Below are 23,615 nucleotides of genomic sequence, written 5' to 3'. Positions count from 1 at the left end.
GCAGGCGTTATATTCTGAGCTATAGGCCAGCTTGTGAGGTAGCTTCTGATGTGTGTTGCTACCACAAGGTTAATGCAGTGAAAATGTGCAGCGAAGGCCACCCATAATCCCATAACCCCACTGTGCACCCATTCCTATGTATTATCCTGTCATCTACCCCCTGGTTAGAAGTGGTCTCCATTCAGAGTCCTCTGCTCATTATCCACAATCACACACAGTTTGGAATTTCTCTTAGCTTGCTCATCTCCTGTGTTTGAAACAACAGTGGCCCTAAGATGCCTGTGTTTCAGCGTGCAGCTATGTGGTCATATGAACGAACACCTGATAATTTAGGTGCAGCTTTGAGCCAAAATGAGCAAAACCCATGACTTCAGCAGTGCAAAGAAACACTCCGAATTGTACAAAGGCCAACCACATTACTGAATGGACTCAACATCAATGCAAAATATATTGTCTCAAGGTAAGCTACCAGAAAGTCAGGGATAAGGATAAGAATAAGAACTCCGGTGCTGCCCAACAGTCAATATTACCACAAACTGGACTGCATCCTGAGCACCCACAAGAGCAGAGAGCCCCATTTCAGCATAGATTCATCCATGGAGTTGAGATGAGTGTAGGTTCAGAATTTGGATCTCTGCGAAGGCAAGACCCAACCAGTGCCATGGACAGCCAGCAATAAGAGAGAGTAGGACCCATTGAATAGATAGAAGCTAGGAGAGGAGTACTTGATATCTCAGATCAATAAGATGATGGGGACATGTTTGTTATAACGAAGGATATTACAAAATAATGAGTGGGTTCTTAGTCTATTACTCTAGCTTTGGCTTCAGCTGAGGGTGCATGTAGGGCCATCAAGCTCATTTATCTCCCTGTCCCTGCATTCATCTTACAGCAGCTGAACGCGGTAATGTTTGTTTTTTGTTTTTTTAATAAAATGAAAAAGTATTTATATAAAAGAGCTGAAGTTTTTGTGGCCATATCCCAGCCAAAACGCAAGTTGCCATTAAGCTATGTTTAAAGCCAATCACTGCCATCCCAAACCAGCTGCACATTAAAATACCCTGCTACGTGGTTCAGAAACTGGTTTAATACTGATCTGATTTTGATCCGTTCCTAATGAGTAATAAAATATAATTTTTCATTCATTAGAAATTCCAGGTGGTCTCAAAGATTCCTTGGTAATGCAAGTCTCCCTCTGTTGCCATTGTAATTTGCAATTCCTATCCATGCACTTAGCTGCTATATCATAAGTCACAGAAAGATTTCCTTGGCGACTCAGCCAGGAATAATTTATTGGTCTTTCTTCCATTCTGGCATCTGAAGCAGCACATCATCCTGTAAGGTGGCAGCAGCCTGAAAAGTGTGCAATATAATCACCACAACTGCTATATCTTCCAGTAAATGGCTCCAGACATCTCTCCCTTCCCCTCAAAAAATGTTTTGAGTCATTCGAAGGTAATATTAACTCACCATTTCTTCTCTTGGGATAGCTCCTTTTAAAAAAGACCTCAGAGATGTTTGATGGCAGAATGAAAATACAAAGGAAACAGAATTCTTTTGAGATAAAAATTGTTACTTTTTACTTGCTGCTGCACAGACAGAATAGAATTGCATGAATTCAAGGGCACTCATCAACATTTAGTCCTTTGCCTGTCAGGAACAAGTGCAAAGTTCATATACTTGTCAAGGTATGGCCTGGTAACTAGGAGACCTCTCAATGTCAGTAAAAGAATCCTGAATTTGAGGGCAATGTGACAGTAGCAGGGACAGCTTGATAATAGAGATTCATAAGGAATGTTCCAGACTATCAGAAAAGCTGGAGCTGGAGAAGAACCTGCTGCAGATGTGCCATGACTGTGAGATAAAGAAGTGAGACATGGAATTTCACAGGAACATGTTTCATAGACTGTTCAAGGCCATACATCATGGGGGTGAAACCCCAGGAATCAGGAGCCCCGTAGAGTCAAATCCACATTACTATTAACGAAATACACAGAACAATTCCTGGGGGAGCCAGTCAATTAAGCATGGATCACTATAGCATCAACAGTAACAGCTTCATTCTATACTTAATCCAGTGTGCCAGAAAGAGATGGATATACTAATGGATTTATATTGTTTATGTATTATGTGCATCTTATGCTTGCACATGCTTTCAACAAGTTACAGCAGCTGATCTGCTTACTCTTTTAGCGTCAATAAATTTCAATACAGTTGAATTAAAAGGAAATCTTTAATGCTTGCCTAAACTCTACATTTGAATACAAGGCAACAGCCTCAATGCACCATGCACAACGCTCCAAAACTGCTATGCAATCCCATTAACACACAGTGTACTCGCTGAACAGCTCAAATACACAAGTGCAAATGGCATCTCTTATGGCTTTGGCTGTAGCAGACCATGTAGCAGTAAGATTCATATGTTGGTCATCTATAAGTACACACTGATTCAAAATAGTCAGCAACCCAGTCCAACCCAAAAGTACTCTCCCTTAACAAATTGTGAAACATATAAAACATGGTTCAATCATATGTATGATATTAAAGACAGTACAACCCATATGAGTTTGCAAGTAGAACCCCTCACCTTTATTAGGCCAAAGGGACATTCTATCACCATCCTGCAACTTGCTAGCATGTAGTAAAATTGCCTCTTATCCTGTTGATGCACATCACGGTAAGGTTTCATCAAACACATTATCAGAGGGAACACTGGCTCTCCTAAAATCACAGCTGATATGAACACTCCATTGATGACTGTGTATTGCTGGGGGCAATGTACAAGCTTGCCCACGCTTAAAACAGGCCAGATTTATGGAATACCCTGGCGTCATGCACCTTTCCCGTTAATCTGATTTAGGTGTCAATAAATATGCCAAGGTGATCCACAGGGGCCTGCATAACAATGGAGTAGTATCCTTTCCTGTTAATATATTTGCTTGCTGGCATAGGATGGGTATATGCATCCTTTCAATCACACCTGCACAGTTCAGGAAGCTCATTAATCAAAACTGCAATTCTGACAAGCCTGGGGGACAGCACAGCATTAATTGCCTTGCAAACCTCAATGACCAGTTTGTGAGCTATAGATTTTTCCAACCTCAAGCTGATTGCCAACAAGTCTGTAGCAATCTGGGCTTGCCAGTTTCTACAGGGCAATCAGAACATGCTTATGGACTGTTATTGGGTCTGTCATCTGGGCGCTCTGCCACTCAAGAACCTGGTCTAGATTCTCTCACAACTCCATGAATGTGCCTTTCTTCAAGAAAAAGTTGGGGCCCACGCCAGTCCTCCTATGTTTGTAGAACAATATGGTCCCACCACTATGCCTGTGTTCCTGGGCCCAAAGCCGCACACTGTTTAAGGGTCACGTGCCATTAAAAGCAGCCACCACTCAGTGCAAGCCTCCGTGTCTGCATGATCCTATTCAGATGCTGCTGTTGTACTACTCTTAACTGCAAACAACTGCCACCATCTTTCTCTGACCCCAAAACTGCTACTGAAATTCATGCCATTATCTCATAGCTGCAGCTTATACAGAAGCATGAAAAAGAAACACTGCCTCTATAAAAAGGCAATAGGTCTTGATCCTGGTAATTATGGAGAAAGAAGATCCATACTTTCAGCATCTAAGAGCACACCACAACACAAGCTTGCTTCCTGCCAGGAAATGAAATGGCTTGGAAACTGTGTATAAATAACTATGTGTAAAAGCATGCACCATGGGGAGGGAAGCATTGTAGTCAAAGTTAACTGTGGGGACATACCGAAACCAAAGCACGTTGCCTGCTACCTGCCTTCCTTTCAAGGATATGCACCAAGATCTGCAATGGCTATTGCCATAGGTTAACAACAGTACTCCTCCAGTTACTGAAAATCCAATCAAAGGCTTTGTTTTCCCCAGTTTTTTGTTCATTGTTTCCTTGTACTCTCCAATCTATTGTGTTAGATAGTAAGCACTTTGGAGCTGGGACCAGGCTTTTGTCCTGTGTACACCTACCACAATGGAGTACTGGTCCATGATTGGAGCTTCTAGGTGCTACAACAATACAAATACTAAACAGAACTCATACACTGATTGCAAAGTTTTTATTCTGACTAGGAGAGACCATTATGTGAAGAATTAGGGAGCGATGAACCAGACAGCAAGAACAACTCAACTGAACATGACAGCCTCAACAGATAAATACTGAGAAACACTGATACAGAGTACTCTAGACTTTAGTTATTTTAAATTATTTTTCTCTGACAAGTGGGATCGACATGTTCAGCTAACAAAGACATATAAACAGCTGGGCATTCCTGGAGGTGCTTTATAATAAAAATCCTTATCTGCCAATGTTTATTTTATGATATGGCTTATTGCTCTCTGGAACAATACTGGAAATTGAGACGTCTAAGAGGAAATCTGAAGAGCAAAGAGCCAAAGGCACAAACCCACTTGAAATTCTATATCAGAAATAGGAAGCCTGCAAGAAAGTAAGTGGATTCCCCAGACTCCAGGGAAGTAAAGGGAGCAATTAGTATAATAAGGACATTGCACAGAGGCTATAGCTTCATCACAGAAGATGGGGAGATACTTAATTCAGAACTACTTCTTGCAGGCAATGAAGCTGAGGTATTACCAGACACTGATGTGTCAACAGAAATGGTGCTGGGAAAAGGTTTTAATTAAAATTGCAACAAGTCATCAGAAGCTGGTGGTATTAATCCAAAAATTCTGAAAGAATTTAAGAATGAAGTAGTTGTTCATAAAAATAGAGCATAATTAAAAACCTTATGCCATAACTGGAGACTAGAAAATAGCCAATACTGCAGCTTTCTTTAAATTTTTTTTTTAAAAAGGCGTTGACATGATCCTGGAGAACACTGAGCTTTATTTCAGAACTAGTGAAGTTAGTCGAAAAAATTAATAGAAGGATTTGTTACAAATCCAGATAAAGCATGGTATCAAGGGGATAAACCAGCACTGCCTGTGTAATACAAAAAAATGCATCCGAAGAAGTGAGCTGTAGCTCACGAAAGCTTATTCTCAAATAAATTTGTTAGTCTCTAAGGTGCCACAAGTACTCCTTTTCTCTTTACAAAAAAACCTGTGCCACTCCAAAATGGGATTATTTAAAAAAAAAAAAAAAAAAAGTTTTCAAACAAAAAATCTCATACAAAATGTGTTCCTGCTCCCTGTGTTCACTCTGAACAAATTTCTTAGTGAGTTTATTGGCTTGGTCTGATCCAATACCAATATAATAATTTTCATATTCTAATTCTTGTATTCATACATTCATACATTCACATAAGACCATTCTTGGATGCTCTTAAGAGTAGTGTTATGAAAACTTCTGCATCATTCCAGGAAAAAGACAAACTTAAAACTATGAAAATTACTTGAAATGGCATTCCTGCTATATAAAGTCTGTCTCCTAATCTTGCCTTGTAACATCCCCATTACTTAGTATTCTCTTCTGTAATGAATGCTAACTACTATTCTCTTCACATGTAAACTATAGGTCAGGTCTGTTCATTCAGCCTATTCAACACCGTCTAGACATGTGAAATACTCAACTGGTTACACATCTTAAAGTATATATTTGGTCAACTAACTTTTTATATACAAATGCATGGAAAACGTACATACCAATTTGTAATTGCATTCAATAGAGCAGACTCTTTTATAGCAGGTCATATACAAATTCTGATTGATATGATATGATATTGATACAATGCATATGTATTTAAGTATGCAACATGCAATATGCAACAAATGATACGGCTAGATTCTCGCTGGAAAGTATTAAGGGAGACTATGCTAGGCTGGGGAAGACGCTTAAGGAAATTGAGGCTCAGGTGATCTTTAGTGGGATCCTTCCTGTTCCTAGAGAAGGGCAACAAAGGTCTGACAAGCTTATGACTGTCAACAGATGGCTTAGGCAGTGGTACTATAAGGAGGGCTTTGGGATGTATGGCCACTGGGAGGCATTCACGGACAGAGGTCAGTTCTCTCGGGATGGACTTCATCTGAGTAGGGAAGGAAATAGACTTCTAGGATCGAGGCTGGCACAACTGATAAAGAGAGCTTTAAACTAGGAATTGGGGGGAGATGAATGGGAGATGTCCAGAAAATCTCCACGCCAGATTTTAGCATTGAGAGGGAAGAAGATGAAGTAAGAAAGGATACAGCCATGGGTAGGAGAATGTATATAAGGAGCGAGGGCGGTGTGGATACTAGTCTAATAGGTTATACTGGCTGTAGAATGACTGTGTCTAATAGGGTACAAAACGTGAGCAAGGCCAAACAGCAAAAATTAAGATGTTTGTACACCAATGCGAGGAGTCTAGGTAACAAAATGGACGAACTAGAGCTACTGGTGCAGGAAGTGAAACCAGATATTATAGGGATAACAGAAACATGGTGAAATAATAGTCATGACTGGACTACAGGTATTGAAGGGTATGTGCTCTTTAGGAAAGACAGAAACAAAGGTAAAGGGGGTGGAGTAGCATTGTATATCAATGATGAGGTAGAATGTAAAGAAATAAGAAGCGATGGAATGGATAAGACAGAGTCCGTCTGGGCAAAAATTACATTGGGGAAGAAAACTAGTAAAGCCTCTCCTACGATAGTGCTTGGGGTGTGCTATAGACCTCCGGGATCTAATTTGGATATGGATAGAGCCCTTTTTAATGTCTTTAATAAAGTAAATACTAATGGAAACTGCATGATCATGGGAGACTTTAACTTCCCAGACATAGACTGGAGGACCAGTGCTAGTAATAATAATAGGGCTCAGATTTTCCTAGATGCGATAGCTGATGGATTCCTTCATCAAGTAGTTGCTGAACCGACTAGAGGGGATGCCATTTTAGATTTAATTTTGGTGAGTAGCGAGGACCTCATAGAAGAAATGGTTGTAGGGGACAATCTTGGCTCAAGTGATCATGAGCTAATTCAGTTCAAACTAAATGGAAGGATTAACAAAAATAAATCTGCAACTAGGGTTTTTGATTTCAAAAGGGCTGACTTTCAAAAATTAAGGAAATTAGTTAGGGAAGTGGATTGGACTGAAGAACTTATGGATCTAAAGGTAGAGGAGGCCTGGGATTACTTTAAATCAAAGCTGCAGAAGCTATCGGAAGCCTGTATCCCAAGAAAGGGGAAAAAATTCATAGGAAGGAGTTGTAGACCAAGCTGGATGAGCAAGCATCTTAGAGAGGTGATTAAGAAGAAGCAGAAAGCATACAGGGAGTGGAAGATGGGAGGGATCAGCAAGGAAAGCTACCTAATTGAGGTCAGAACATGTAGGGATAAAGTGAGACGGGCTAAAAGTCTAGTAGAGTTGGACCTTGCAAAGGGAATTAAAACCAACAGTAAAAGGTTCTATAGCCATATAAATAAGAAGAAAACTAAGAAGGAAGAAGTGGGGCCGCTTAACACTGAGGATGGAGTGGAGGTTAAAGATAATCTAGGCATGGCCCAATATCTAAATAAATACTTTGCCTCAGTCTTTAATAAGGCTAAAGAGGATCTTGGGGATAATGGTAGCCTGACAAATGGGAAGGAGGATATAGAGGTAGATATAACCATATCAGAGGTAGAAGCGAAACTGAAACAGCTTAATGGGACTAAATCGGGGGGCCAAGATAATCTTCATCCAAGAATATTAAAGGAATTGGCACCTGAAATTGCAAGCCCATTAGCAAGAATTTTTAATGAATCTGTAAACTCAGGAATAGTACCGAATGATTGGAGAATTGCTAATATAGTTCCTATTTTTAAGAAAGGAAAAAAAAGTGATCCAGGTAACTACAGGCCAGTTAGTTTGACATCTGTAGTATGCAAGGTCCTGGAAAAAATTTTGAAGGAGAAATTAGTTAAGGACATTGAAGTCAATGGTAAATAGGACAAAATACAACATGGTTTTACAAAAGGTAGATCGTGCCAAACCAACCTAATCTCCTTTTTTGAAAAAGTAACAGATTTTTTAGATAAAGGAAATGCAGTGGATCTAATTTACCTAGATTTCAGTAAGGCATTTGATACCGTGCCACATGGGGAATTATTAGTTAAATTGGAGAAGATAGGGATCAATATGAACATCAAAAGGTGGATAAGGAATTGGTTAAAGGGGAGACTGCAACGGGTCCTACTGAAAGGCGAACTGTCAGGTTGGAGGGAGGTTACCAGTGGAGTTCCTCAGGGATCGGTTTTGGGACCAATCTTATTTAATCTTTTTATTACTGACCTTGGCATAAAAAGTGGGAGTGTGCTAATAAAGTTTGCAAATGATACAAAGCTGGGAGGTATTGCCAATTCGGAGAAGGATCGGGATATTATACAGGAGGATCTGGATTACCTTGTAAACTGGAGTAATAGTAATAGGATGAAATTTAATAGTGAGAAGTGTAAGGTTATGCATTTAGGGATTAATAACAAGAATTTTAGTTATAAGTTGGGGACGCATCAATTAGAAGTAACGGAAGAGGAGAAGGACCTTGGCGTATTGGTTGATCATAGGATGACTATGAGCTGCCAATGTGATATGGCTGTGAAAAAAGCTAATGCGGTTTTGGGATGCATCAGGAGAGGCATTTCCAGTAGGGATAAGGAGGTTTTAGTACCGTTATACAAGGCACTGGTGAGACCTCACCTAGAATACTGTGTGCAGTTCTGGTCTCCCATGTTTAAAAAGGATGAATTCAAACTGGAGCAGGTACAGAGAAGGCTACTAGGATGATCCGAAGAATGGAAAACTTGTCTTATGAAAGGAGACTTAAGGAGCTTGGCTTGTTTAGCCTAACTAAAAGAAGGTTGAGGGGAGATATGATTGCTCTCTATAAATATATCAGAGGAATAAATACAGGAGAGGGAGAGGAATTATTTAAGCTCAGCACCAATGTGGACACAAGAACAAATGGGTATAAACTGGCCACCAGGAAGTTTAGACTTGAAATCAGACAAAGGTTTTTAACCATCAGAGGAGTGAAGTTTTGGAATAGCCTTCCAAGGGAAGCAGTGGGGGCAAAAGATCTATCTGGTTTTAAGATTCTACTCGATAAGTTTATGGAGGAGATGGTATGATGGGATAATGGGATTTTGGTAAGTAATTGATCTTTAAATATTCAGGGTAAATAGGCCAAATCCCCTGAGATGGGATATTAGATGGATGGGATCTGAGTTACTATAGAAAATTCTTTCCTGGGTATCTGGCTGGTGAATCTTGCCCATATGCTCAGGGTTTAGCTGATCGCCATATTTGGGGTCGGGAAGGAATTTTCCTCCAGGGCAGATTGGAGAGGCCCTGGAGGTTTTTCGCCTTCCTCTGTAGCATGGGGCATGGTTGACTTGAGGGAGGCTTCTCTGCTTCTTGAAGTCTTTGAACCATGATTTAAGGACTTCAATAGCTCAGACATGGGTGAGGTTTTTCATAGGAGTGGGTGGGTGAGATTCTGTGGCCTGCGCTGTGCAGGAGGTCGGACTAGATGATCAGAATGGTCCCTTCTGACCTTAGTGTCTATGAATCTATGAAATATATACATAATGAAAAAGCTAGTTGTTTAGTTTTACACAAGAAGTTTAAATTTAAACTTTTCAAATGAAGTTTAAATTTCCTGAGATTTCTTTGCATAAGTGTTCATGAGGAATTTATCCTACCACAACACATTCTAGCCAGTTTACCTCTTATGAAACAAATGCAATGTCCTTACTTGAATATACTTCGTAAAACACATACATTAGAAATCAGCTGTCTAGGCTGCATTCTGTTATAGCGCTGAGTTGACTTAACATCAGAAAAATACCCATCTCAAAGATGGGTTAAGTGGGTTACAGATTGTTGTAATAGCCATAAAGTCAGTGTCTTTATTAAGGACGGCCCCTACAACACACCTTTCAAGATCCATGGGTTCGCCACATACCTATCACAACATGTGGTGTACCCAATCTAATGGACTAAATACCCCAGTAACAACTCTGTGGGTGAAAGACAATCATTACTCTTTCCCTTCCAATAAACTCACAGAAAAATGATTAGACAAAAACACCATATCATGTGTGTGTGAACACTTTTCACAAAACAATCACTCCATATCTGACCTGTCAGTCCTTGTGCTCAAAGGAAACCTGCACAAAACATTCGAAAGACATGCCTGGGACCTTAAATGTTTAAGTCTTTTAGTGTCTAGAAAAGTTATTCCAACAATCTGTAACCCACTAATCCACAGTCTTTTGTCCTATGACTGCAGAGGTGTTAATGGCCCACTACACCTTAAATGGTCTCTGAGAATATAAAGGTTTCAGAGTAGCAGCCGTGTTAGTCTGTATTCGCAAAAAGAAAAGTTGCATCCGATGACGTGAGCTGTAGCTCACGAAAGCTTATGCTCAAATAAATTTGTTAGTCTCTAAGGTGCTAAAAGCACTCCTTTTCTTTTTGAGAATATACATTAAACTGACTATGCTAAACAATCTGTTCCGCCTTGTATTTAGCTGACATACTGAGTACCTTTCCCCGGCTTGAAGAAGAGCTCTGTGTAGTTCAAAAGCTTGTCTCTTTCACCAACGTGGGCCAGTGGGGACAAAAGACCTATCTGGCTTTAAGATTAAACTCGATAAGTGTATGGAGGAGATGGTATGATGGGATAACATGATTTTGCTAATTAATTGATCTTTAAATATTCAGGGTAAATAGGCCCAATGGCCTGTGATGGGATGTTAGATGGGGTGGGATCTGAGTTACTACAGAAAATTATTTCCTGGGTATCTGGCTGGTGAATCTTGTCCACATGTTCAGGGTTTAGCTGATCGCCATATTTGGGGTCAGGAAGGAATTTTCCTCCAGGGCAGATTGGCAGAGGCCCTGGGGGTTTTTCGCCTTCCTCTGTAGAATGGGGCATGGGTCACTTGCTGGAGGATTCTCTGCTCCTTGAAGTCTTTAAACCACGATTTGAGGACTTCAGTAGCTGAGACATAGGTGAGAGGTTTTTCGCAGGTGTGGGTGGATGAGATTCTGTGGCCTGCGTTGTGCAGGAGGTCGGACTAGATGATCATAACGGTCCCTTCTGATCTTAATATCTATGAATCTATAAACATCCGACAAGTGTTGCAGCATTTCCACCTCAAGTAAGGCAAAATAAAATCTTACTTAACAAAAGGGTTTAATAAAAGCATTTGGTATAATTTAACTTGGCAGTTTGCCTTTACTACAGAAGACAAGTAAGCTTGCAGCTTCTTTGGTTCAACCACTTTGAGAGCAAACAAGGGGCCTTAAAGAAATAGAATCATAGAAGATTAGGGTTGGAAGAGACCTCAGGAGATCATCTAGTCCAACCCCCTGCACAAAACAAGACCAACCCCAACTAAATCATCCCAGCCAAGGTTTTGTCAAGCCGGGCCTTAAAAACCTCTAAGGATGGAGGTTCCACCACCTCCCTAGGCAACCCATTCCAGTGTTTCACCACTCTCCTAGTGAAATAGTGTTTCCTAAGACCTCCCCTGCAACTTGAGACCATTGCTCCTTGTTCTGTCATCTGCCACCACTGAGAACAGCCTACCTCCATCCTCTCTGGAACCCCCCTTCATGTAGTTGAAGACTGTTATCAAATCCCCCCACACTCTTCTCTTCTGAGGACTAAATAAGACCAGTTCCGTAAGCCTCTCCTCCTAAGTCATGTGCCCCAGCTCCCTAATCATTTTTTTTTGCCCTCCGCTGGGCTCTCTCCAATTTGACAACATCCTTTCTGTAGTGGGGGTCCCAAAACTGGACACAAGACTCCAGATGTGGCCTCACCAGTGCTGAATAGAGGGGAATAATCACTTCCCTCAATCTGCTGGCAATGCTCCGACTAATGCAGCCCAATATGCCGTTAGCCTTCTTGGCAACAAGGGCACATTGTTGACTCATATCCAGCTTCTCATCCCCATGGTAATCCCCAGGTCCTTTTCTGCAGAACTGCTGCTTGGCCAGTCAGTCCCCAGCCTGTAGCAGTGCATGGGATTCTTCCATCCTAAGCGCAGGACTCTGCACTTGTCCTTGTTGAACCTCATCAGATTTCTTTTAGCCCAATCCTCCAATTTGTCTCAGTCACTATGGATCCTATCCCTACCCTCCAGTGTATCTATCTCTCCCCCAGTTTAGTGTCATCTGCAAACTTGCCGAGGGTGCAATCCCTCCCATCATACAGATCATTAATGAAGATGTTGAACAAAACCGGCCCCAGGACCGAACCCAGGGCACTCCGCTTGATAACGGCTGCCAACTAGACATTGAGCTATTGAACACTGCCCATTGAGCCCGATGACCTAGCCAGCTTTCTATCCACCTTATAGTCCATTCATCCAATCCATACTTCTTTAACTTGCTAGCAATACCACCGTGGGAGACTGACTTTAGCAAAGCTTTTGATACAAGATGTATCACATCCGCCACTTTCCCTATATCCACAGAGCCAATCAGGTTGGTCAGGCATGACTTGTCCTTGGTGAATCCATGTTGACTGTTCCTGATCATCTTCCTCTCCTCCAAGTCCTTCAAAATGGATTCCTTGAGGACCTGCTCCATGATTTTTCCAGGGCTGAGGTGAGGCTGACCAGTCTGTAGTTCCCCAGATTCTTCTTCTTCCCTTTTTTAAAGATGGGCACTATATTTGCCTTTTTCCAATTGTCTGGGACCTCCCCTGATCACCACGAGTTTTCAAAGATAATGGCCAATGGCTCTGCAATCACATGAGCCAATTCCCTCAGAACCCTTGGATGCATTGCATCCGGCACCATGGACTTGTGCATGTCCAGCTTTTCTAAATAGTCCTTAACCTGTTCTTTCACCACTGAAGGCTGCTCACCTCCTCCACATACTGTGCTGCCCGGTGCAGAAGTCTGGGAGCTTGTCTGTGAAGACTGAGGCAAAAAAAAACATTGAGTACTTTTGCTTTTTCCACATCATCTGTCACTAGGTTGCCTCCCCTTAAGTAAGGGTCCCACACTTTCCCTGACCTTCTTGTTGTTGCTAACATACCTGTGGAAACACTTCATTACCCTTCACATCCCTTGCTATCTGCAACTCCAATTGTGCTTTGGCCTTCCTGATTATATCCCTGCATGCTCGAGCAATATTTTAATACTCCTCCCTTGTCATCTGTCCAAGTTTCCACTTCTTGTAATCTTCCTTTTTGTGTTTAAGCTCACTGAAGATTTCTCTGTTAAGCCAAGCTGGTCGCCTGCCATATTTGCTATTCTTTCTGCACATCAGGACGGTTTGTTCCTACACCCTCAATAAGGCTTCTTTAAAGTATAGCCAGCTTTCCTGGACTCCTTCCCCCCTCCCCACCCCCATATTAGCCTCCTAGGGATCTTGCCCATCAGTTCCCTGAAGGAGTCAAAGTCTGCTTTTCTAAAGTCCAGGGTCCATATTCTGCTGATCTCCTTTCTTCCTTTTGTCAGGATCCTGAACTCAACCATTTCATGGTCACTGCTGCCCAGGTTGCCATTCACTTCTACTTCCCCTACCAATTCTTCCCTGTTTGTGAGCAGCACGTCAAGAGGAGCACGGCCCCTAGTTGGTTCCTCCAGCACTTGTACCAGGAAGTTGTCCACAACACTCTCCAAAAACTTCCTGTATGGTCTGCGCACTGATGTATTGCTCTCCCAGTAGATGTCAGGGTGATTGAAGTTCCCCATGAGAACCAGGCCTGTGATCTGGAAACTTCTGTTAGTTGTCCAAAGAAAGCCTTGTCCACCTCATTCTCCTAGTCTGGTGGTCTATAGCAGATGCCCACCACACTATCATCCTTGTTGCTCTCACCTCTAAACATCACCTCTAAACAAAGACTCTCAACAGGCTTTTCTCCAGTTTCAGAGTGGAGCTCTGAGCAATCCTACTGCTCCCTTATATACAGTGCAACTCTTCCACCTTTTCTCCCCTGCCTGTCCTTCCTGAACAGCTAATACCCATCCATGACAGTGCTCCAGTCATGTGAGTTACCCCACCAAGTCTCTGTTATTCCAACCACATCACAGTTCCTTGACTGTGCCAGGACTTTCAATTCTTCCTGCTTGTTTCCCAGGCTTCTTCTCTTCATGTACAAGCACCTAAGATAACTAGCCGATTGCCCTACTTGTTTTCATAATGCATATTGTCCTCCATAAAAATGCTACTTATGAGTAAATATGGCTCAACTGAACATCCTGTAAGTGCAATCACTAAACATTAGGGAAACACTAAGAACCAAAGCCACCTCACTTCACTTTCTAAAATCTGAAGTGATGTATAACATTACATAAACCCCAGCAAAGGAAATAAAGGTAGAGGAATTTATAAAATTCTCAGGTGGAGACTATTGAGCATTTCATTGTTCTGTATTATATTATAAACTTAATATAGGCCACACTCCCCTTCAGAACCTCGAAGCTCACCTTTCCTCTGCTGTCAATAAATATCCATGAAGCCTACTGACCAAGTATATTCCTCATCCCTTTCTAACAGTTGGTACACAGGGGACAACATGTTGCTGCTAACAATTTCTCCATTGGCTCAAGTGGCAGAGGTCTGTGTGGAGGATGTAAAGGTTCCAAAACCCTGCCGATGAATCATATGGGTATCGATATAGTTCCATCTGATGGAATTTCGGGGGGGGGGGTGAGAAGGAGGGGTTTCAGTGACTTTCAGACAAACCTAGAAAATTATGCAAAAGATGTTAAAAAATGTAAGGTTGCAAAGTCAAGCATTTCAAAGTTAGGCAATGCCAGAATTACAGTTGCCCATGCATTCATATGTCGATTAGTTCTCAGAGCACTGTCCATCCTGCACACTGTGAGGCAGCGTTCCTGTGCGGAAAAAAACAGTTTGTGATCACGTAATTAAATTTGAAAAGACTTCATTCCTCAGTCCCTTAGGGTAATAAGAAATCATGTTAATAAGTTCCTCGTATAAATATTGTGGGGGAAGAGAGCACCTTTACATTTCCATCAGCCCCGACATCTCTGTTGAGCAGCACAGAGTTGGCAGCATTCTAGTTCCCTGCCTCCAAACAGAGATGGGAGCTCTCCTCACACTGAAGACACTGCCAGCATCTCCTTTGAGTGCCACCTCCCTCTCCCAAACAGAACTGCAAATTTAGGGGTAGCTGCTGAGCACTACTGTGCTACAACTAGGCTCCTATTTCACTATTCAGGTTAGGAGAGTATATGCCAAAGCCTCAACACACAGGAGTTTCCACTCCCAACTCTCCAAAGCCCAGCTCACATCAGCTCAGTTTCTTTAAAACTTGTGGATAACCAGAGTGGTCCATCCCCAAATGCCTTTCATGATTTTTCTAAAAGGCATTGGGGAGACATTCCAAGACACTCTTGAGTAGCTCAAAGTATCAAGTTTCAAAAAGATTTTAATTTTGTTTGCCTGAAGCGAATCATCAGCTTTTTAGACAAATACCAGGCAAATACCTGAAATATGGTACAGCCTTAAGTTGGTTAGTAGTGTAGATGGCCGTTGGGCCAGGCTGCTGCAGCTCCTTCTACCCTGGAGGTGCTCAGCCGTTCCTTGGGCTTCAGCGTGCACAACATTTAAGCGTCTTTGGCCATTCTGAATCACCTGGGGAACTCTGAGGTGCAATCAGAGAAACTTCCAATTGCCAGGAAAGGTTAAGGAGCAGAAGTCACTGAACTGCTGAATATGTAGATAGGGGTAGGAAACAAAAGTTAGAAATGCTACACAGCCTCTGCTCTCACTAATGATGGATTTGTGGGGAGTGGGTGAGGAGGAAAGAATATTTAAGTTGCATGGATATATGTGCACATGAAAAATGCTATAAAATGCAAAGTTGCATTTATGGATTTCAAAATACTTTACAGATGTTTAGACTCAACTCCTACAAAACAAGTACTTATTCTCATCTTGGAAAAGGAGAAACTGATAGAGATTAATGACTTGCATGCAAAAGTTTGGGAGCAGACTTGGCAACAGAACTCAGTTCCCCTGCACTTTGAGTCCTGTGTTTAAATCATACTGTGCAATCCCACCCCCTTCCTAAACTCTGTGGGTAAAATGGAACAGGATATGAAAGGTGACAGCCTACATTTTCACTTCTGACTTCTATCTGTGACTAAAATAGGTGCTGTAGCTATATTAGTTTTACACAGTACCACTAGGTGGCAACAGTTATGTGAGAATGGCTGGGAAATATCTGAGCATAAAAATCCATTGTTTTTTTTTCTTTTGAAATTTATTTTAACAGTACTTTGTTTAAAGAAATTTAAATGAATTTCAACAAGACACGTAAAGACAGAGTGGGGATCAAAAAAAAAAAATCAATCGGTTGCAGTTTAACTTTAAAAATAAAAATTTAACATGAAAAGTTTTGTGTATAGCCATACAAAGATTATTGAAAGCCCTTTGGGCTATAAATAAATCTTCTTTAATATAACAGTCTTTTCTCTAAAACAGATAAGACATTCACAGCACTGGACTATATTTGAAAAAATTTCAATTTAGGACCTAGCATATATTCCATACCAAAAAATCCTATGTAAGGAAACGTTAAGGTTGCCATCGTCAAAGGCTGCACATTCAGACTTAACTATTTTTTCTCCCGCATATTCGTAATACATAGTCCCTTTTTACTTGAGCATATATGTTTTCCAAATATTTATATTTACACACATTATTATATACACCCATCCCTATTTCCATTCCTTTATACTACATTAGTATATACTTCATTATTATAATGGTGCAGTATCTCCAACAGAAAACTTTTCAGAAGAGAAGTTCTCTTCTGTTACAGGTATGTATTAATTTTTGCTCAAACCTAGGTTCTCTTTTCATTCAGCATCACAGCGCTCCTTCAAGGCATTTCAGGGGCACACCAAATAGACTACAAAGCCAACCAACTCTGCATACACATGAAAAGCAAAACATTATTATTTGCAGTTCAAAAGCTAGGAAAGCTAGCTACAAAGCTAATTTAACTGCCAACCTAGGTGCCCCACACGTTTGAATATAATTTACTATTACTCTACGTTGTACACTTTATGTAAAATCTATTACATAAGCAGGCGCACTGTGTAGTTTTCATAAAAATAATCCATGCTCTGTCTTGCATATACATTTATTTAATTATTTATTGCATATACATATATATTTAGTACATAATTCTACACAATAGTACACATATATCTTAAGTTGTAGAAAGAACGGTACATATTATTTATAGTCAAAGCAAGAGGGTATATGACTAAACTCCCAAAGTCAGTACAAGATTTAAGATTATAATACATATTCACTCTCATGCTTTATGAGTAGGGTGCACAGGACAGGAAAAGAGTTCACGCTGGGGTACAGAAAATGCATATTTAAGGTATTTCAGTGTTTCTTTAAAAGTTAAGCCTTAATATTTTCTGGCTTTCCAGTTTATGGTGTTCTTTTGTTTTGTTTTTTAAAGTTAACTTTAAGGATTTTCTACCTTGATTTGCTGGTCTTGCCCACTGACAAAGCTTCTGAAATTCATCAGAGACCTCCTTGTTCATGACATAAATTGCACTGTCTAATGAAAAATGTATGGCAGGTGTGGAAGGTTACAAAGGTAGGTTAGCAATGTGTATGTGGCAGCACACAAACATTTTAACCTACAATTGTCAAAGGTCATAACTAAGGCCAAGATTGTGTCACGGATATTTTTAGTAAAAGTCACAGACAGGTCACAGGCTAAAAGAAAAATTCACGGAAGCCCGTGGCTTGTCCTTGACTTTTACTAAAAATCCATGACAAAATGGGGAGCCTTTGTGAGCCCCACCCCCATGGGGACTCTAAGCAGCAGGGTCCCCCTCCCCTCCCCCCATGGCTCAGAGCTGCAGGGTCCCCTGCCGGCTGCGGCTGGTTGGGGGCTTCAGCAGGCATACCAGAAGACCAGGGAGGCCAACAGTAGATTTGGTAGTGAGCTGCAGACCTGTTGCTTTTACAACAAACTGCATGCCATACTTGGTGGAGGCCCCACCAGCGTATTCACAGCACTCTGTGGGGCTTTTGAGGAGCCCAAAACATAGAGTCCTGCCATGAACAGCAAGGAGGAGGATGGTGGACATATGACCAGGATTTCTGGCTATGCTGTAAATCCAGGATATGTTTGAGACATTGCAGTCTAGTCATCTAAAACAGCCAAATGTGGGAGAGCCCAACACAGGGGAAGGAACCTCAGCTAAGCGTGTGAATGCATTTCCCATTACAATGTTTCCGTGTACAGACAGCGCCCAAACCCAGCATAGAAGAACATGGGTATTGACTTTCTTTAATTTACTTGTACTAGAAGAGGTAGCGTTATCTACTTTTCATTTCCCTGTAGAGTTAGCCAGGCGGAGCCATGCAGAGCAGTTAGTTTATGTACACAGGGATGCCCACTGATTCCTCCAGAGAGATCTGGCTGAAGCTTTCATGGAGGACCTCTGAAATACCCTCCCAAAGGTTTCTAGGGATGTCAGCCTTACTTCTTCCTCCATGGTAACACACTTTCCCACACCACGTTAGCAGGCACCATTACAGCAACAGGCTAGCAGCATACAAGCCTGGCCGGCCCACCTTGGGACGCCAGTAGCAACTGTGTTCTCTGTGCCTTTGTTACCCTCAGGAGCAAGATATCAGCTAAAATCACCACCATCTGTGGAAAATAGTGCCAGTGCCCTGCACTCATACCCATGGAAACGGGTCAAAATTGTATTGTTTCATGCAGCTGAACAATTCCCTCCTTTAATTCAAACCTTGAACTTTTTTGCTATGTCCCATAGCAACCTGTTCTCTACAAAATCATCACGTCTCCCACTGTTGTGGGTCTTCCTGCAGCTCTCCAAATATCAGAGGATTGTTCATCCAGTGTTTACAACATTCATGACAACAGTCCAGAGCTCTACAGGCTCCATGCTTCTGTCAGAGATGGTGGACAGCAAGAGGTGCCAAGCGGGTTTGTTGGATTTTTTTAAAAAAGGAATGAACATTATTGGATATGAATGGAGAAAGGTGTGTGATTGGAACTTAACCTCTTGCTCCCAGTCACTCCTGCATGACTTGTTTCTGCCCCACCATGCATTGCCTAAATTTCGCACAAGACAGGGCACCAGATAATGGCAAGTTATGCACTGGGATACTGGGTCATGGTGCATCATGCTGTGCTTTGATACAAGCACTCCTGGTGCATACGTGCAGTGCCAACAAAAAGAGCCACGTATGTACACACTCAAGCAATAAACTAACTACTGCAGCTTTATCCTGAGTAGCTTGCATTGACCAAAGTTTGTAGTATAGACATGACCTTAGTTACTTCCAGACGGAGAGTAAGCCTGAAAATTCTACCCCAAATGTGAAAATTATGAGCAACTGAGAAGAAGAGGTTAGAAAGGAAGCCATTATGCAAACCTGACTGACAGCAGTCACCATTGCACTTATAACAGAGATGGACATTATATTTAAATAAGTATCAGGGGGTACTGTTAGTCTCTATCCACAAAAACAAAATGGAGTCCGCTGGTACTTAAAGACTAACGGATATATTTGGGCATAAGCTTTTGTGGGTAAAAAACCCACGAAAGCTTATGCCCAAATAAATCTGTTAGTCTTTAAGGTGCCACGGACTCCTTGTTGTTTTGATATTTAAATAATAAACCAAATATCCTTTGACATATAATCCTTTTCTTGAGTGTGATAGTCACATAGGTTTAAAATGCAATGCCAATTAAATTTGTTTTTCAAATAATTGTTATTTTTGTAGACACATAAGGATCCACATAATACTAACAACAAAAATGTTAAAGGGAAAATTTGTAAGATTTTAGTTTTAATTTATCCGGGGCTCCATTAGAGATGTCCATCATACACTGGAAAAATGTTTAAATGTCTACCCACAGTTTTAAAGTACAACACCTGAACTGAAGAACAAAATCTCCCCTTCCTGCCACCCAGAAAAAAAAAAATCCAACAGAAATTATTTTATCAGTCATCACACATGATACATTAAAGGAAGTCATTAAGTGTAAGAGATCCTCTTAAAAATTTCTGTTTTGATCTTCAAGCTAAGGAACAAGAAATTTTATTTTTCTCCCCTCCAATCACACTAAAAATCACAAAAATGATGTCCAAAGTCAAATAATAATGGCCAATTACATCCTTTACCGCTATCCTGCTCTGTAACATTAGTTCTAAAAGAGCAACATTTAAGAAACACCCATTAGCTGAAAGCAATAGAAAACCATCTCTTTTCAAAAAAAGAAAAGAAGTACTAGTGGCACCTTAGAAATTAACAAATTTATTTGAGCATTAGCTTTCGTGAGCTACAGCGGATGCATTCAGTGGAAAAATACAGTGGGGAGATTTATATACATGGAGAACAAGAAACAATAGGTGTTACCATATACACTGTAAGGAGAGTGATCACTTAAGGAGGAGAGTGATGTGGGGGGGAACCTTTTGTAGCGATAATCAAGGTGGGCTATTTCCAGCAGTTGACAAGAACATCTGAGGAACAGAGGGGGGTGGGGGATAGTTTTATTTTGTGTAATGACCTATCCACTCCCAGACTTTATTCAAGCCTAAGTTAATTGTATCCAGTTTGCAAATTAATTCCAATTCAGCAGTCTCTCGCTGGAGTCTGTTTTTGAACTTTTTTTTGTTGAAGAATTGCGACTTTTAGGTCTGTAATCGAACGACCAAAGAGATTGAAGTGTTTGCTGACTGGTTTTTGAATGTTCTAATTCTTGAAGTCTGTTTTGTGTCTATTTGTTCTTTTACGTAGAGACTGTCCAGTTTGACCAATGTACATGGCAGAGGGGCATTGCTGGCACATGATGGCATATATCACATTGGTAGATGCGCAGGTGAACGAGCCTCTGATAGTGTGGCTGATGTGATTAGGCCCTATGATGGTGTTCCCTGAATAGATATGTGGACAGAGTTGGCAACGGGCTTTGTTGCAAGGATAGGTTCCTGGGTTAGTGGTTCTGTTGTGTGGTGTGTGGTTGCTGGTGAGTATTTGCTTCAGATTGGGAGGCTGTCTGTAAGCAAGGAGTGGCCTGTCTCCCAAGATCTGTGAGAGCGATGGGTCGTCCTTCAGGATAGGTTGCAGATCCTTGATGATGCGTTGGAGAGGTTTTACACAAAGTAAAACTATTTCCCCAATGTTTATTCCCCCACTTCCCCACCATTCCTTAGATGTTCTTGTCAATTGCTGAAATGGTGCACCTTGATTATCACTACAAAAGGTCCCCGTCCCCCCCACTCTCCTGCTGGTAATAGCTCACCTTAAGTGATCACTCTCGTTACAGTGTGTATGGTAACACCCATTGTTTCATGTTATCTGTGTATATAAAATCTCCCCACTGTATTTTCCACAGAACGCATCCGATGAAGTGAGCTGTTGCTCACGAAAGCTTATGCTCAAATAAATTTGTTAGTTTCTAAGGTGCCACTAGTACTCCTTTTTTTTTTTGCGAATACAGACTAACATGGCTGCTACTCTGAAACCTGTCATCTCTTTTCAGTGTAAGGAAAAACCTAACCCTCACAATCACAAATCCACTGCATTCAATTTGTATTTTTTTTTAAATAAATTTACCTAATCTCAGCATCAGTCCTGGATAAAAAACTTTTGTTTTAAATAATAGCAAGTATAGTGTATGAGCTGAAAAGCAGAGTTAAGATCCATCAGCTCTCTGTCAAGCTACTTTGCTGACATTTATGTTTGACTCAAGGGTTACGCTAGGTTTTCTTAAACCAGGTTCATTCCAGCACCCAGGTAACAAAGCTTATTCACCCCCAAAAAGTCAACAGAACTTTACCTAAGCTGCAAGCACTCAACATGTTTGGTCAACAAAAGAATAAAGTGTCACTATTGTTGTTCTGGGAATTTGGTTTTATAATCTACTATGGTATTTACAACATAGTTCTCATTGCAAATGTGGTCCACCCTTCAGCTTTGTAATGGAATCAAGATGGTTGCTCAACATTCATTAACAAATAACTTAACCCTTATTCAAATACCCTGCAGAATTATAGCCAGCACTCCACATGGGCTATGGGGTATGTGAAAGCTGGAAGAAGCAGGAAACCTGGAGTTTTAATGTGTCAGATAAAACAAAATAGGCTCTATAACAGCGAGAGGCTCTGTCATAAGAAGCACATTCAAGGATACTTGTCTGACCAGTAATGACAGCACTTTCTGTTTACAGTCAGTGCTGGAAAAAAAAAGTTAGAAGTTTTTATTGGTCATAGATGATTTCAGTATATTAGGCCACAATAAATACAGTAACAAAACAATTTTACTACCATCCTTTGTATTCATCCCTATAACTATACACTGGAAAAAGATGAAATACATACCCTTCATAATGAAGTCAAAGACAAAAGGCAAAAAATGGTTACATCATCATTAAAGCTGTATACATATCAAAAACTCAAGGGACAAAATATTGTTGTATGCCGTGTTGTTGTAGCCACATTGGTCCCAGGATATTAGAGATACAAGGTGGCTGAGATAATATCTTTTATTGGACCATCTTCTGTTGGTGAGAGAGCCTGAAATCTTGTCTCTCTCACAACAGAAGATGGTCCAATAAAAGATATTACCTAACCCACCTTGTCTCTTTAAAACACTGCTGACATGAAAAAAAGTCTGTTGGAAAAAAGCTAAGAAACTGTAGTGTAAAACTTTAAATGAAACATTGAGAAATATGGAAATACAGTTCAGGTGCCCAAACAACATTAAATTCATCCTCCCCACCAGTGTTTCTGCCACCAAATGCAGTCTCTGCATTATACAGAAGTAGTATTTACCTTGCACCTTGTCCAACAACCTGGTTTTAGCACTTTGGGGGCCTATAGCGTAAGTGTATGAATGGTAAATTTCAATTAGAAACTGATAAGTGGATATGGGTGAATTGCACATTTCCATACTCAAAACAACCTGCTTTTAAAGTTTTATCTTAGTGGTTTTTAGCTTTCCAACTTTTGTTTTCAAAAATTAAAATAATTTAAGTTTTCCCGCTTTAAAATGTGTCTTCAGATCTTCTTTGCTTTTGAAACAAAACAAGGAAGGAGGAGTCTTTTGGAAGGACATTTTATAACTGTGGTTAGCTGCCTATAACATAGGATTCATAAAGTGCTCAGCAGGGTTCCTGGTTCCAACAGCCCCATCTCCTTTAATTGTCCTGTGCAATTTACAAGATATCATGCCTCACTGGTCCAGCCTGATACGTTTATGAACACTAGAGAAGGTTCCTGGCCTTCCAAAGCGAATCTACTTCCTCTCCTACAGCTAACCTGCTGAGTTTAGGAGCTCCATTGTGTCCTTGCCTACCTAGCTTCAACTGAACTTCAGAACTGTGGTGACAAGGCATGGATCCTCTGAGGTTCCTAAGCTCCATGGGCCCATATGAAGGTGAGGAGGAGCCGGGAGAGAAGAAACCCTCAAACTAAAGTTCCACAGAGTATTTTAAATCTGGTTAGCCAACCAAATGCGCATTCATACAGTGTGCATGATCTGCTAATCTCAAAAATGTCCTCCAGAACTTTAACTCTTCACAGGATCAGTGATTTGTTGCCATCTGCTTCGTTTCCTCTGTGTACATCTTTAAATTTACTGCAGGGTTTAGGAGC

The 23,615-nt window shown here is 40.9% G+C and overlaps 1 protein-coding gene across 1 annotated transcript in view; it reads right to left on the bottom strand.

Moving 5' to 3' along the window:
• Positions 1-23,615, bottom strand: part of TNFAIP8 (TNF alpha induced protein 8) — a 95,356-nt gene that overhangs the window by 34,710 nt on the left and 37,031 nt on the right. The window lies entirely within an intron of this gene.

Source organism: Dermochelys coriacea, chromosome 5, assembly GCF_009764565.3.
Source record: "Dermochelys coriacea isolate rDerCor1 chromosome 5, rDerCor1.pri.v4, whole genome shotgun sequence".
Taxonomy (NCBI): Eukaryota; Metazoa; Chordata; order Testudines; family Dermochelyidae; genus Dermochelys; species Dermochelys coriacea.
This window is presented reverse-complemented; position numbering and strand designations above follow the sequence as displayed.